We start from the raw sequence: 10,067 nt of genomic DNA, 5'->3' as shown, positions 1-10,067 counted from the left end.
TTAAGTCCCGCAGCCGAGTTGCACCGGGCGGTGTTAAGCCCCGCAGCCGAGCTGCACCGGGCGGTGTTAAGCCCCGCAGCCGAGCTGCACCGGGCGATGTAAAGTCCCGCAGCCGAGTTGCACCGGGCGGTGTTAAGCCCCGCAGCCGAGCTGCACCGGGCGATGTAAGTCCAGCGGCCAAGCCGCACCGGGGGATGTTAGGCCCCGCAGCCGAGCCGCACCCCGCGCCGTGAGGAAGAGAAAAGTTCCCCACCCACACCCACCCCCCACACACCACCACCCCCTCCCACACATACACAACCAAAAAATATATATATATATAAAAATCATCCCAACACCGACACTCAACAAAAAAAAGACGGACAGACTGCTAGTCAGCCGCTGCCGTTAGGCGCCGCCACGTAAGACGTGGTCTAAAGCTGATGGTCTAACAATTTGTGTATTGGAAAATATAGCATTTAAGCATTGTATTTCTTTAGACGACTAGTGGCATATTAGCCCATTTCCTACTAAGTTTCTGCATAGTTTGTTCCCTACCTGAATTGAGCTGCTTGCAAGTTTAACTAGGAAAAAACGGGAGGCATGCCTTTGGTGCTTAATTGTGAAATAATAGTGGGGGTGTGGGGAAGAATAGTGGTGGTGAGAGAAACAGGGTAAAGGTCGAGGGTGTTACTTTAAATTGGAGAATCCATTGTTCATACCGGTGGGTTGTAAGCTGCCCAAGAGGAATACAAGGTGTTTTTTTCCAGTTTGCGTGTGTCCTCTGTCAATGGATTAGTCCAGGAACAGAAAGGGTGATATGGAAGGAGAATTAAAAATGGTTAATAACTTTGAGCTTCAGCTTGCCTTAGCAGACGGTATTCAGCAAAATGGTTCCCTGATCTACACTTGGTCTTGCTGGTGTAAAAAAGATTGCATTAGGAGACTGATGGCAATAGGCAAGGTTGGAGGTGGTGCATGGGAACCTTTGTCTCGCCAGGAAGGGCTGGTGAGGTCTCTGGATGGAAATGAGAGAGGTAATGTAGGGGCAGGTATAACATCTATGATGCTGGGGGGAAAGTGCCTGTGCAAGGGGTGAGAGGGATGTGCAAACTTGGGATTTGCATAGATAGTGGTCTGTAAAGAGTGGTTCTCTGGAATATCTCTTGTTTTCTTAAGTGTTTACTGTAGCAGCAATTGACCAATAAGTGGTAAATAACATTTCATCTTTTAATCACAGCTGCTGTATTGCCAAGCAGCTAGCCCTTTTTAGAATGAGTGCCAACTACAAATACTGCTCAGTCTTATTGAGTGCCAGAAAGTAATTCGAGAGGCAATTCATTTCAATTTTTCCTTTACCTCGCTGTTATATATGTGCTTTATTGCAGTTCTCTCAGCAAGATTGTGTCCTCTGACGTACAGGCTAAACAAGTGTTTCAGTTTAATAACAGTTTTGTAACCTTGGCATCTTCGTACGTGTTAAATAGTAACTCCCCCTGCCAGCTCGCCTGCCCCTCCCCCCCCCCTCCCATCATTCCCCAGTGGACAGCTTGCAAGGAGGGAAGTAGAATCGAGCAGCCAGTTCACACCGCTTCATATTACAAATTGCAGATAGGTGTTGAAATATTCTTAAGCCAATATTGTGCTTGTCCTTTGAGTATTGAGAGGAAAAGATTGTTGCATATTCTTTTGTATATCCATTTGATCTTGATAATACCTCAACATGCCGCAGCTAGTTTATGGTTATTTGATAACTTTGACAAATGAACTGTGATATCATATAATGGTTCTTAAATCACCCAAAATATTGATTTCCATTTTATTAAAGAAGCTTTGATTTGATGCCACAATAATGTGTAAAATTGTGCCAAACTGTAATTCAATCTGTTTTTGTTTGATAAAGCAATTGAATGGTGGTTTAACATCGTGGAAGCTTTTGCTGAAAATGCTGTGCTTGGAATTGGGCTAATGACTTTTATTTTGTACAAATCCTATTTGTTAATGAAGCGGTTATTTTAAATGGAAATATACACCGATCAGCCAAAACATTATGACCACCTATCTAATATGCTGTTGGTCCTCCATGTGCAGCCCCATATGCAGCAGGGTGCGATGCACTGTGTATTGTGACACATTCCTCCTGTGACTACCATTAAAATTTGTTGTGACTTGTGCCATAGTAGACCTTCTGTCTGTTCGGACCAGAGTGGATAGCCTTCGTTGCCCTCGCGCATTGATGAGCCTCAGGTGCCCAACACCCTGTCACCGGTTTGTAGTTTGTCCCTCCTCAGACCACTGTCGGTAGGTACTCACCACTGCTGACTGGGAGCAACCCACAAGCCTTGCCATTTCAGAGATGCTCTGACCCTGTCGTCTGGCCATAACAATTTGGCCCTTGTCAAAGTCGCTCAGGTCTTTACTCCTGCCCATATCTCCTGCATACAACACATCAACTTCAAGAACTGACTGTTCACTTGCTGCCTAATATAGCCCACCCCTTGAAAGGTGCCATTGTAACAAGATAATCAATGTTACTCACTTCGCCTGTCAGTGGTCATAATATTTTAGCTGATCGGTGTATAAATCATTGAGGCTTGAGATTGTTGCTGGACTCTGTTCTTGCATAGACTGTCTCCAAATGGAAATAAATGTGGCTAATTTTGTTTATAAAACAAAAATCAAACTGCTTCTGGATGAGCTGTTTTTTATAAGCACCGTATGCAGGGAAAACTAAACTAGCAAGGACACCACAAAAATCATATCTAATAACTGAATAACACACATCAAAGGCAAAGATCCAATCTGATAACTATATACTGAATCTTCCTAACATAACAATACCTTTGTTTTTACATTTCATTTAGTTTTTTGATTATGGATCTTCGGTCATGTCTAATCTAATTGCACCATATGTTTAGCTACTAGCTTTAATTTTGTATGGCGTAAGGAAAGGTTCCCCTTAATTTTCTTTTCATTTTGTGGTAACTATCAATGATGCTCTTTATGATGCGTGGTACAAAGTTATGCAGCACAGAAACAGGCATTTTGGCCCTTTGCTTCTGTGCTGACCAACCATTTGGTTACACATAACCTTTCCCTAATTCAACTCTAATTTTTCCCTACGAACAAACCCCAGACTCTACCACTCACTCCTTGCGTCTGGCCAATTAACCAACCAACCTGTATTTTTGAAATCCAGAGCACCCGGGCAAAACCCAATTTTTCACAAGGAAAAAGTACAAACTCCACAAAGATGAGTTTTTAAGATTAAACGTTGGTTGCTGGCATAGTGAGGCAGCAGTTCTAGAAGGTGCACCACTGTGCACATCCTGACATTGAGCAATCTCTTCCTGTTTTCACATCAGTGATGTGAATGATGCCTCTTCCTTCCTGTGGTAACATATTGTTGGACTTTGCTGACGAACCCTTTCATCTTATACAGTGGATCTCAAAGACTCCCATTATTATCTCCAGTTTATTTCCCAAACTGAACCAGTACTAAATAGGATTATCACCTCATAATACTCACACTTTTGGTCATATTTACAAATGACCAACAGAATGTAAATTGTGTAACATCATGAATATTGAATAAGGAAGGGTTATATTTTGCATGCTGCTTTAGTTTGCAATTTTTTATTCTTGACTCCAGACTCCAAGTAATTCTGACGAACATTATGTCTCAATGGGATGGGAAACCATAAGGACAAAATATTATTTATTTAAAGAAAAGAAGCAGGAAACTTGAATTAATTTCAACTTCAAAAAGAAAACATAATTCTACTTTGGTTAATGAATTGTTCTGAATAACCTCCCTTCATCCCCATACATTAGATGCTGCCCCTTCGAAGTAATATTGTCACTTTCACATAGCTATCAACGATCTATTCTACATTTTCCTTGAGCTTTGTCCCCTCTGATGTCTTCTTTTCACACCAACCCTTCCATATCTGTGTCATTCTCTCCCCTGACTCGCAGTCTGAAGAAGGGTCTCGACCTGAAACGTCACCCGTTCCTTCTAACCAAATATGCTGCCTATCCCCAGTTGAGTTACCCCAACATTTTGTGTATATCTTTAATAAAATTAGCATTTGCGTTGTTTTGTTTTACACTTCAAGCATAGTTAGAGGTGAGTAACAACAAATGCCTAACCAGTAGGCACACCAAATAACAATGTCATGTTTCGTATTCTAAATACCTTTCAGGTGTTTGTTATAGTGTCGATACAGAAAAACACAATAAAGATGGTTGAAATATAAAAAGTAGGATTAATTGGCATTAATCTTTGTCTAGATGCATTTTTAAATCTGCCACAATCTTACATCAATAATTCTAGTGTCTTTAAATTGTACATAAACACAACTTTTCTACAATGAATATGTTGTCTGGAGGTGATTTTAAAACAGAAAGATACACTACGGGAATGTCCTTTGCCCCATAAAGTCTTGCCGAACATATTGCTGAGATAGACTAATCGCATCTGCCTACACAATCCATACCCTTCTATTCCCTGCATATCCATGTGTTTGTCTAAAAGCCTCTGAAATGTCACTATTGTATCTGCCTCCTCCACCACCCTTGGCAGCATCTTCAGGCAGCCACTTGTCTGTGTGTTAGCATATTAAACTAAATACATATCATCAAAGAACCTTTTATAAGTGAAAGAGGGTTGTTTTACAAGTATCTCGCATTACTCAATAGAACTGTGATTATTAAAATAAAAGCAAAAATGGGGTGAGATGTTTTATGGCTAAATCTACACAATATATTCCTTAAAATTTCAAAGCCAATAATTGATTTGCCTTTGACATAGCTTCACTTCTAATGGATAAGGACATCAGTTTTCTTATGCTGGCTTTAACAATAGTGAAAAGCAATGCAATAAACCCACTGTATTTTGCTGCTTGTTTCACGGACAAGATTAGACGGCCCTATAAAGAGAGTTTTCATGCAGAATCGTTCATTGTTCTAATGCATGCTCAACGAAAAATCTGTAAAGGCTACAGTCGGGGATCCTGAGGGGAAAGAACGAATGCATTACGTTTCCAGTCTTGAGACAAATAAAATGAAAGAACATTACAACAGCAAAATGGAAGTACACAACAGGGCAGGCAACATGGATTATATTTATACTGTAGATATCTGCAATATTGGCACAAATGCATGTTAAATTTTCAAAATTCTGCCCATTGATCCTGAGCCGTACAGGCAGTATTTCGAATTGCTGAAATACCCCACTCTACACCATCAAGGGAAAAAGTCACCATCAAAGTATCATTACCCACAAAAGAATTGCAGCTGTTCAAGATGATGATGACAAGCTGGCCAAGAAGATAATAACTAGCCGACAACTGCAGACCACTCTGAAAACCACAGCAGCCTCTCCCAATTAAAAATAAGGTAACGTTTACATTTTAATTTTGGTAAATTAAAGAAAGGTTTTAATATGTTCTTCACTCGAAGTATTCGCAATGAATAGGATTAGAGGTCGAACATGTGAAGACCCTGAAATAATGTTAAGTACAAAGAATCCTCCACAGATGTTGTCTGGCCCACTGAGTTCCTCCAGCACTTTGTGTTTTGCTCAAGCACTGACATACCTCTTAATACTTTAAAGCTGAAATGTTCAGAAAAGTCCACAGTTTTAAAATATTTTCTTTAATGATGATATCTTTCGCAGCATCAAACGCAAACTTGATGTTTTTTGTGTCAGTGGCAAATGTCAAGTGTGCGTAGATTTCTTTGACATCTTTTCGCATGTTGAGGTCTAGGAATTGGTTCTTGATGTAATTGCTAGCATCTTCATATGAATTGGAACCTAGTATTGGAAAGCAATAAAGGTTACTCCATATGTCATGAACAACACTGGTTGATGGTGAGTACATCTCCTTTAAACTTTGCCCCTCTCACTTTAAAGCTATGCCTTCTCGTCTTTGACATTTCCACCCAGGGGGAGAGTTTCTGACTGTCTACTGTGTATGCCTCTCACCATTTTATATACATCTATCAGGTCTCCCCTCAGCTTTGACGCTCGATGGAAAACAATCCAAGTTCAACCACCCTCTCTTTTATAGCTAATATACACTAACCTAGGCAGCAATGGAGCTAATAATATAAATGCATTCGAGAGGAAAGATGATGGTGTGAGATAAAGAGTGGTGAGAAGGAACTTGTGGAAAGCATTAACACTGAAAAGGTCAAGTACCAAATTGTAAATTGCATTTAACAGAACTGTTCCTCTTTCATCTCTCACTATTCAGTCGCACTATCATTTTAACTGTTAAATGTGAGACCTCGCCTAATTTTCTCCTCATCTGCTACTTTCACGGTCTGGTGTTGGAACCTGCTTTCATAATAATGCAGAGACTAGTTCTTGTCTGTAAAACCCACGGCATAGAAGGAGTCTGTGCTCCAACATAACGGTTTTTAGAATAATCCCACTCACCTCTTCCCACCGCAACTCATTTTCCTAAACAAGAAACCTTTTATGTTTAGAGATCTGTGACGATCAGTGACCCCCCCAACATTAACACTATCCTACACACACGAGGGACAATTTACATTTTAATACCAAGCCAATTAGCATACAAACCTGTACGTCTTTGGAGTGTGGGAAGAAACCAAAGATCTCGTAGAAAACCTACGCATGTCACAGGAAGAACGCACAAACTCCGTAGCACCCGTGGTCAGGATCAAACCTGGGTCCCTGGCGCTTTAAGGCAGCAACTCTACCGCTGCGCCACTGTGCCAGACTATATCCAACACTTTTTGAAAGTTAGCACTGCATTTGCTCCAGCCGTTTATTTAGGCAGCGCATTCCACATCAGCTCACTGTTTTCTTTATCAATCTTAATTTTTCCACTTTTTCTATGGCTGCATATTTTAATTCTGCGTCTTCTAGCAAATGAAGACAGCTTCTCTCTATTCATTCCATCGAAGGTTTTGTCAATTTGAATTCTTCCATCAATTCTCTTAAAAGGACACAAAGTGCTGGAGTGACTCGTCAGGTTGGACAGCATAATTGGAGATAGACATAAAATGCTGGAGTAACTCAGTGGGACAGGCAGCATGCCTGGATAAAATTCTGGGGTGCCAGGAGGGGAGGAAGGATAAAAGAGGAGGTGGTGGGGAATTAGTTAGAGGTCACCTAAAATTGGAAAAATTAAATGTTCTCTTAACCTGTTCCAAGAAGAACATTTCCAACCTCTGCAGATTCCCCACCTACACAACGTTCCTCATCCATTCTAATTAATCTGCTCCACAGTCCCACAGTGCAGAGACTAGTCGCCACGGAGACATCAGGAGGGGACTCGGCGGCGATCTTGGAGAGGTCGGTGCGGCGGTCGATGAAGGCGCCAACCGACGAACGTGGACGGAGTGAGGTGGGAGTGAGGGCATCGCTGCCCTGGGGAGGATCAAAGGAGGATCCAGCGTGGGAGACTGGACGGGAGTTGGAGAACAAAGGTGGACCTGGCACGGGATACTTTGTAACTTTGTCAGCGCCCTTTATGTGGCGACTATTGTATACCTTGGGTCCGCAAGCAAAGAATTTCACTGTTAGTTGTCCCATGTGACGATGAAGTATTCATTCAGTATTCATTCATTCACAAAGACCTTGCATCTCCGCAGAGTGTGATGCATAGAACTGGACACAATGATGGCTGAAGCACAACCAGCGATGTCGAATTTGCTGCCATTGAAATCCATTTTTTAAACTACGGATTGCCTTTTTCCTTCAGCGGTGCACTACAAGTAAGCATTCTGTGGGCAGGTTTATTTAGAGTTAAGTTAATTTGCAAGCATGAAGTAGATGAGGAAGCTTGGAAAGCTGAAGATAGCGTAAAAGTACGGATTCTTTCCTCGTCCCACAGGTGTCTAGACAAGTGAGAACTACGTCATATAACAAGGCGTTTGGGGGGGGGGGGGGTAGATGAAGTGTGGAGTCTGCAAATCTCTGTTCATTGCTGAACCAAAGAGGTATTTTGATGAACAGAGATATCGGAGATAGATTCTTGATTAGTACAGGTGTCAGAGGTTATGGGGAGAAGGCAGGAGAATGGGGTTAGGAGGGAGAGATAGATCAGGCATGACTGAATGGCGTGTGTAGACTTGATGGGCCAAATGGCCTAATTCTGCTCGTATCACATTATCTTATGAACAGATTAAATGCAATGACATAAAAAGCTAGAGGCTAATACCAGGAAATAGGATTTGATAGATGCTTAATGATCGTCAGGGCTCGGATGGCTGAGGGGCCTATTTTAGTGCTGCGTAACTATAATTCTATGATTGACAGCGAGCAAGGCAGTACCTCAGCAGTTTGATAGGAGAGTGAAAACTGGGGAAGTTAGTTTCAGCAGGCTTTCCTAATGAAGACTTTACTATACAGTCCAAAATGTCCAACGTGCAGGTTATTCCTTGTTCCACAGGTCAAGAGTTGAACTGTGGCCAGGAACGAAGAAGATGGCAGAAGGTGGTGAACATTGCCCAGTCCATCGCGGGCACTGACCTCCCCATGGTCGAAGGAATCTACAGGTGTCACTGCCTCAAAAAAGCAGCCAGCATCATCAGGGACCCACACCACCCTGACCACACTCTCATTTCACTCCTGCCAGCGGGAAGAAGGTACAGGAGCCTGAAAACTATAACGTCCAGGAACTCGCTTCTTCCCAACAACCATCAGACTATTAAACCCTCCAACCTCCAACTGAGCCCTGAATATCATTGACTTGGAGGGCATTGCAGTTGAGGTGAGTTTGATTTAGCTTGGTTCAGAATTTAGTTTGGTTCAGTTTTTAGTTTAGTTTAGAGATACAGAGTGGAAACAGGCCTTTCGGCTCACTGAGTCTGCACTGACCAACGATCACATGTGCACTACACACTGGGGGCAACTTACAAAGTCCTATTAACCTAGAAACCACATATCTTTGGAATGTAGGAGAACAATGTAACAGTCTTGACTCTCACAGGTAGTTAATCAAAATTCAATTAAGGTAAGGCAGTGAAGCGTCCAATTGAATATTAATTTGTGATTAATATGCCAGCATTATACTTTGTATAATATAATATTATTGTCCAGTCAAAGTACCATGGATGGTGAAGGACTGACTACATATTACAGTTGAGTATACTCAAGCTTTGCTGTGAAGTGATTGCTACACCAGTTGAAGTTTAATTGTGGTAAATCGCCTTTGTGTAATCCTAGCGACCACTGGGGTTAATTAGTCCTTGGCAGTTTGCATTGCAGTAGGGGAAAGCACTGAATGAACCCTTCTGCATTCTGGTCACGCAAGCAATGTTCTTCCAAGCGAGGCCCAAGCACAACAACTTCGCGATCGCACTGAATGTACCTGACATAATTACATACAGACGTCACGCTGAATTAAATGCAGCATTTTTCAGTCACAGGCTGAGGCGTTAATGACCCAAGCTCAGATGTGCGTATAGATTGACATCACGCTGAATTGGCATCCTGTGGTAAATATACACAAGTTGTAGTGAGTAAACCTCACCTCAGATTATACTCTTCCAACTCTACATCTATTACGAAGAAAAGAGAGTGTAAAGGAGATGTGCAAGGAGACACAAGAAACTACAGATGCTGAAATCTTGTGTAAAGATCCTCTCTCTCTCTGCCCCTCCCCTACCCTAGTTGTCCGATTAGTTTTACTGTCCTTCTAATTCATTTTACTGATTGTATGCCTCCTTGTTACCTTCCCCTCAGCTGACAATGAACCATTCTACATTTCCTTATCGTCTGCTTTGATCTTTCATTTTCACACCTTATCCCTCCATGTCGCAAGACTCCATCTCCCCTGACTCTCAGTCTGAAGAAGTGTCTTGACCCAAAACGTCACCCATTCCTTCTCTCCAGAGATGCTGCTTGTCCCGCTGAGTTACTCCAACATTTTGTGCCTCTCAAAGCCTCTGGCTGTTTGGTAAATTTTATTAAATTATTTGATTCTAAAGTATCTTGTATGCAAAACTTTCACCATTCATTTAAAGTCGAAGATTTGTCGATTTCTCCCCTGCATGGAAGGAATATTTAATCAGTCTAATTGTGTCAACATCAGGCCTAACTTTTGCTC

This window comes from Rhinoraja longicauda, chromosome 24, assembly GCF_053455715.1.
Source record: "Rhinoraja longicauda isolate Sanriku21f chromosome 24, sRhiLon1.1, whole genome shotgun sequence".
In the NCBI taxonomy this organism is placed as follows: domain Eukaryota; kingdom Metazoa; phylum Chordata; class Chondrichthyes; order Rajiformes; family Arhynchobatidae; genus Rhinoraja; species Rhinoraja longicauda.
The sequence above is the reverse complement of the archived record's forward strand: the minus strand, read 5'-3'. Positions refer to the sequence as shown.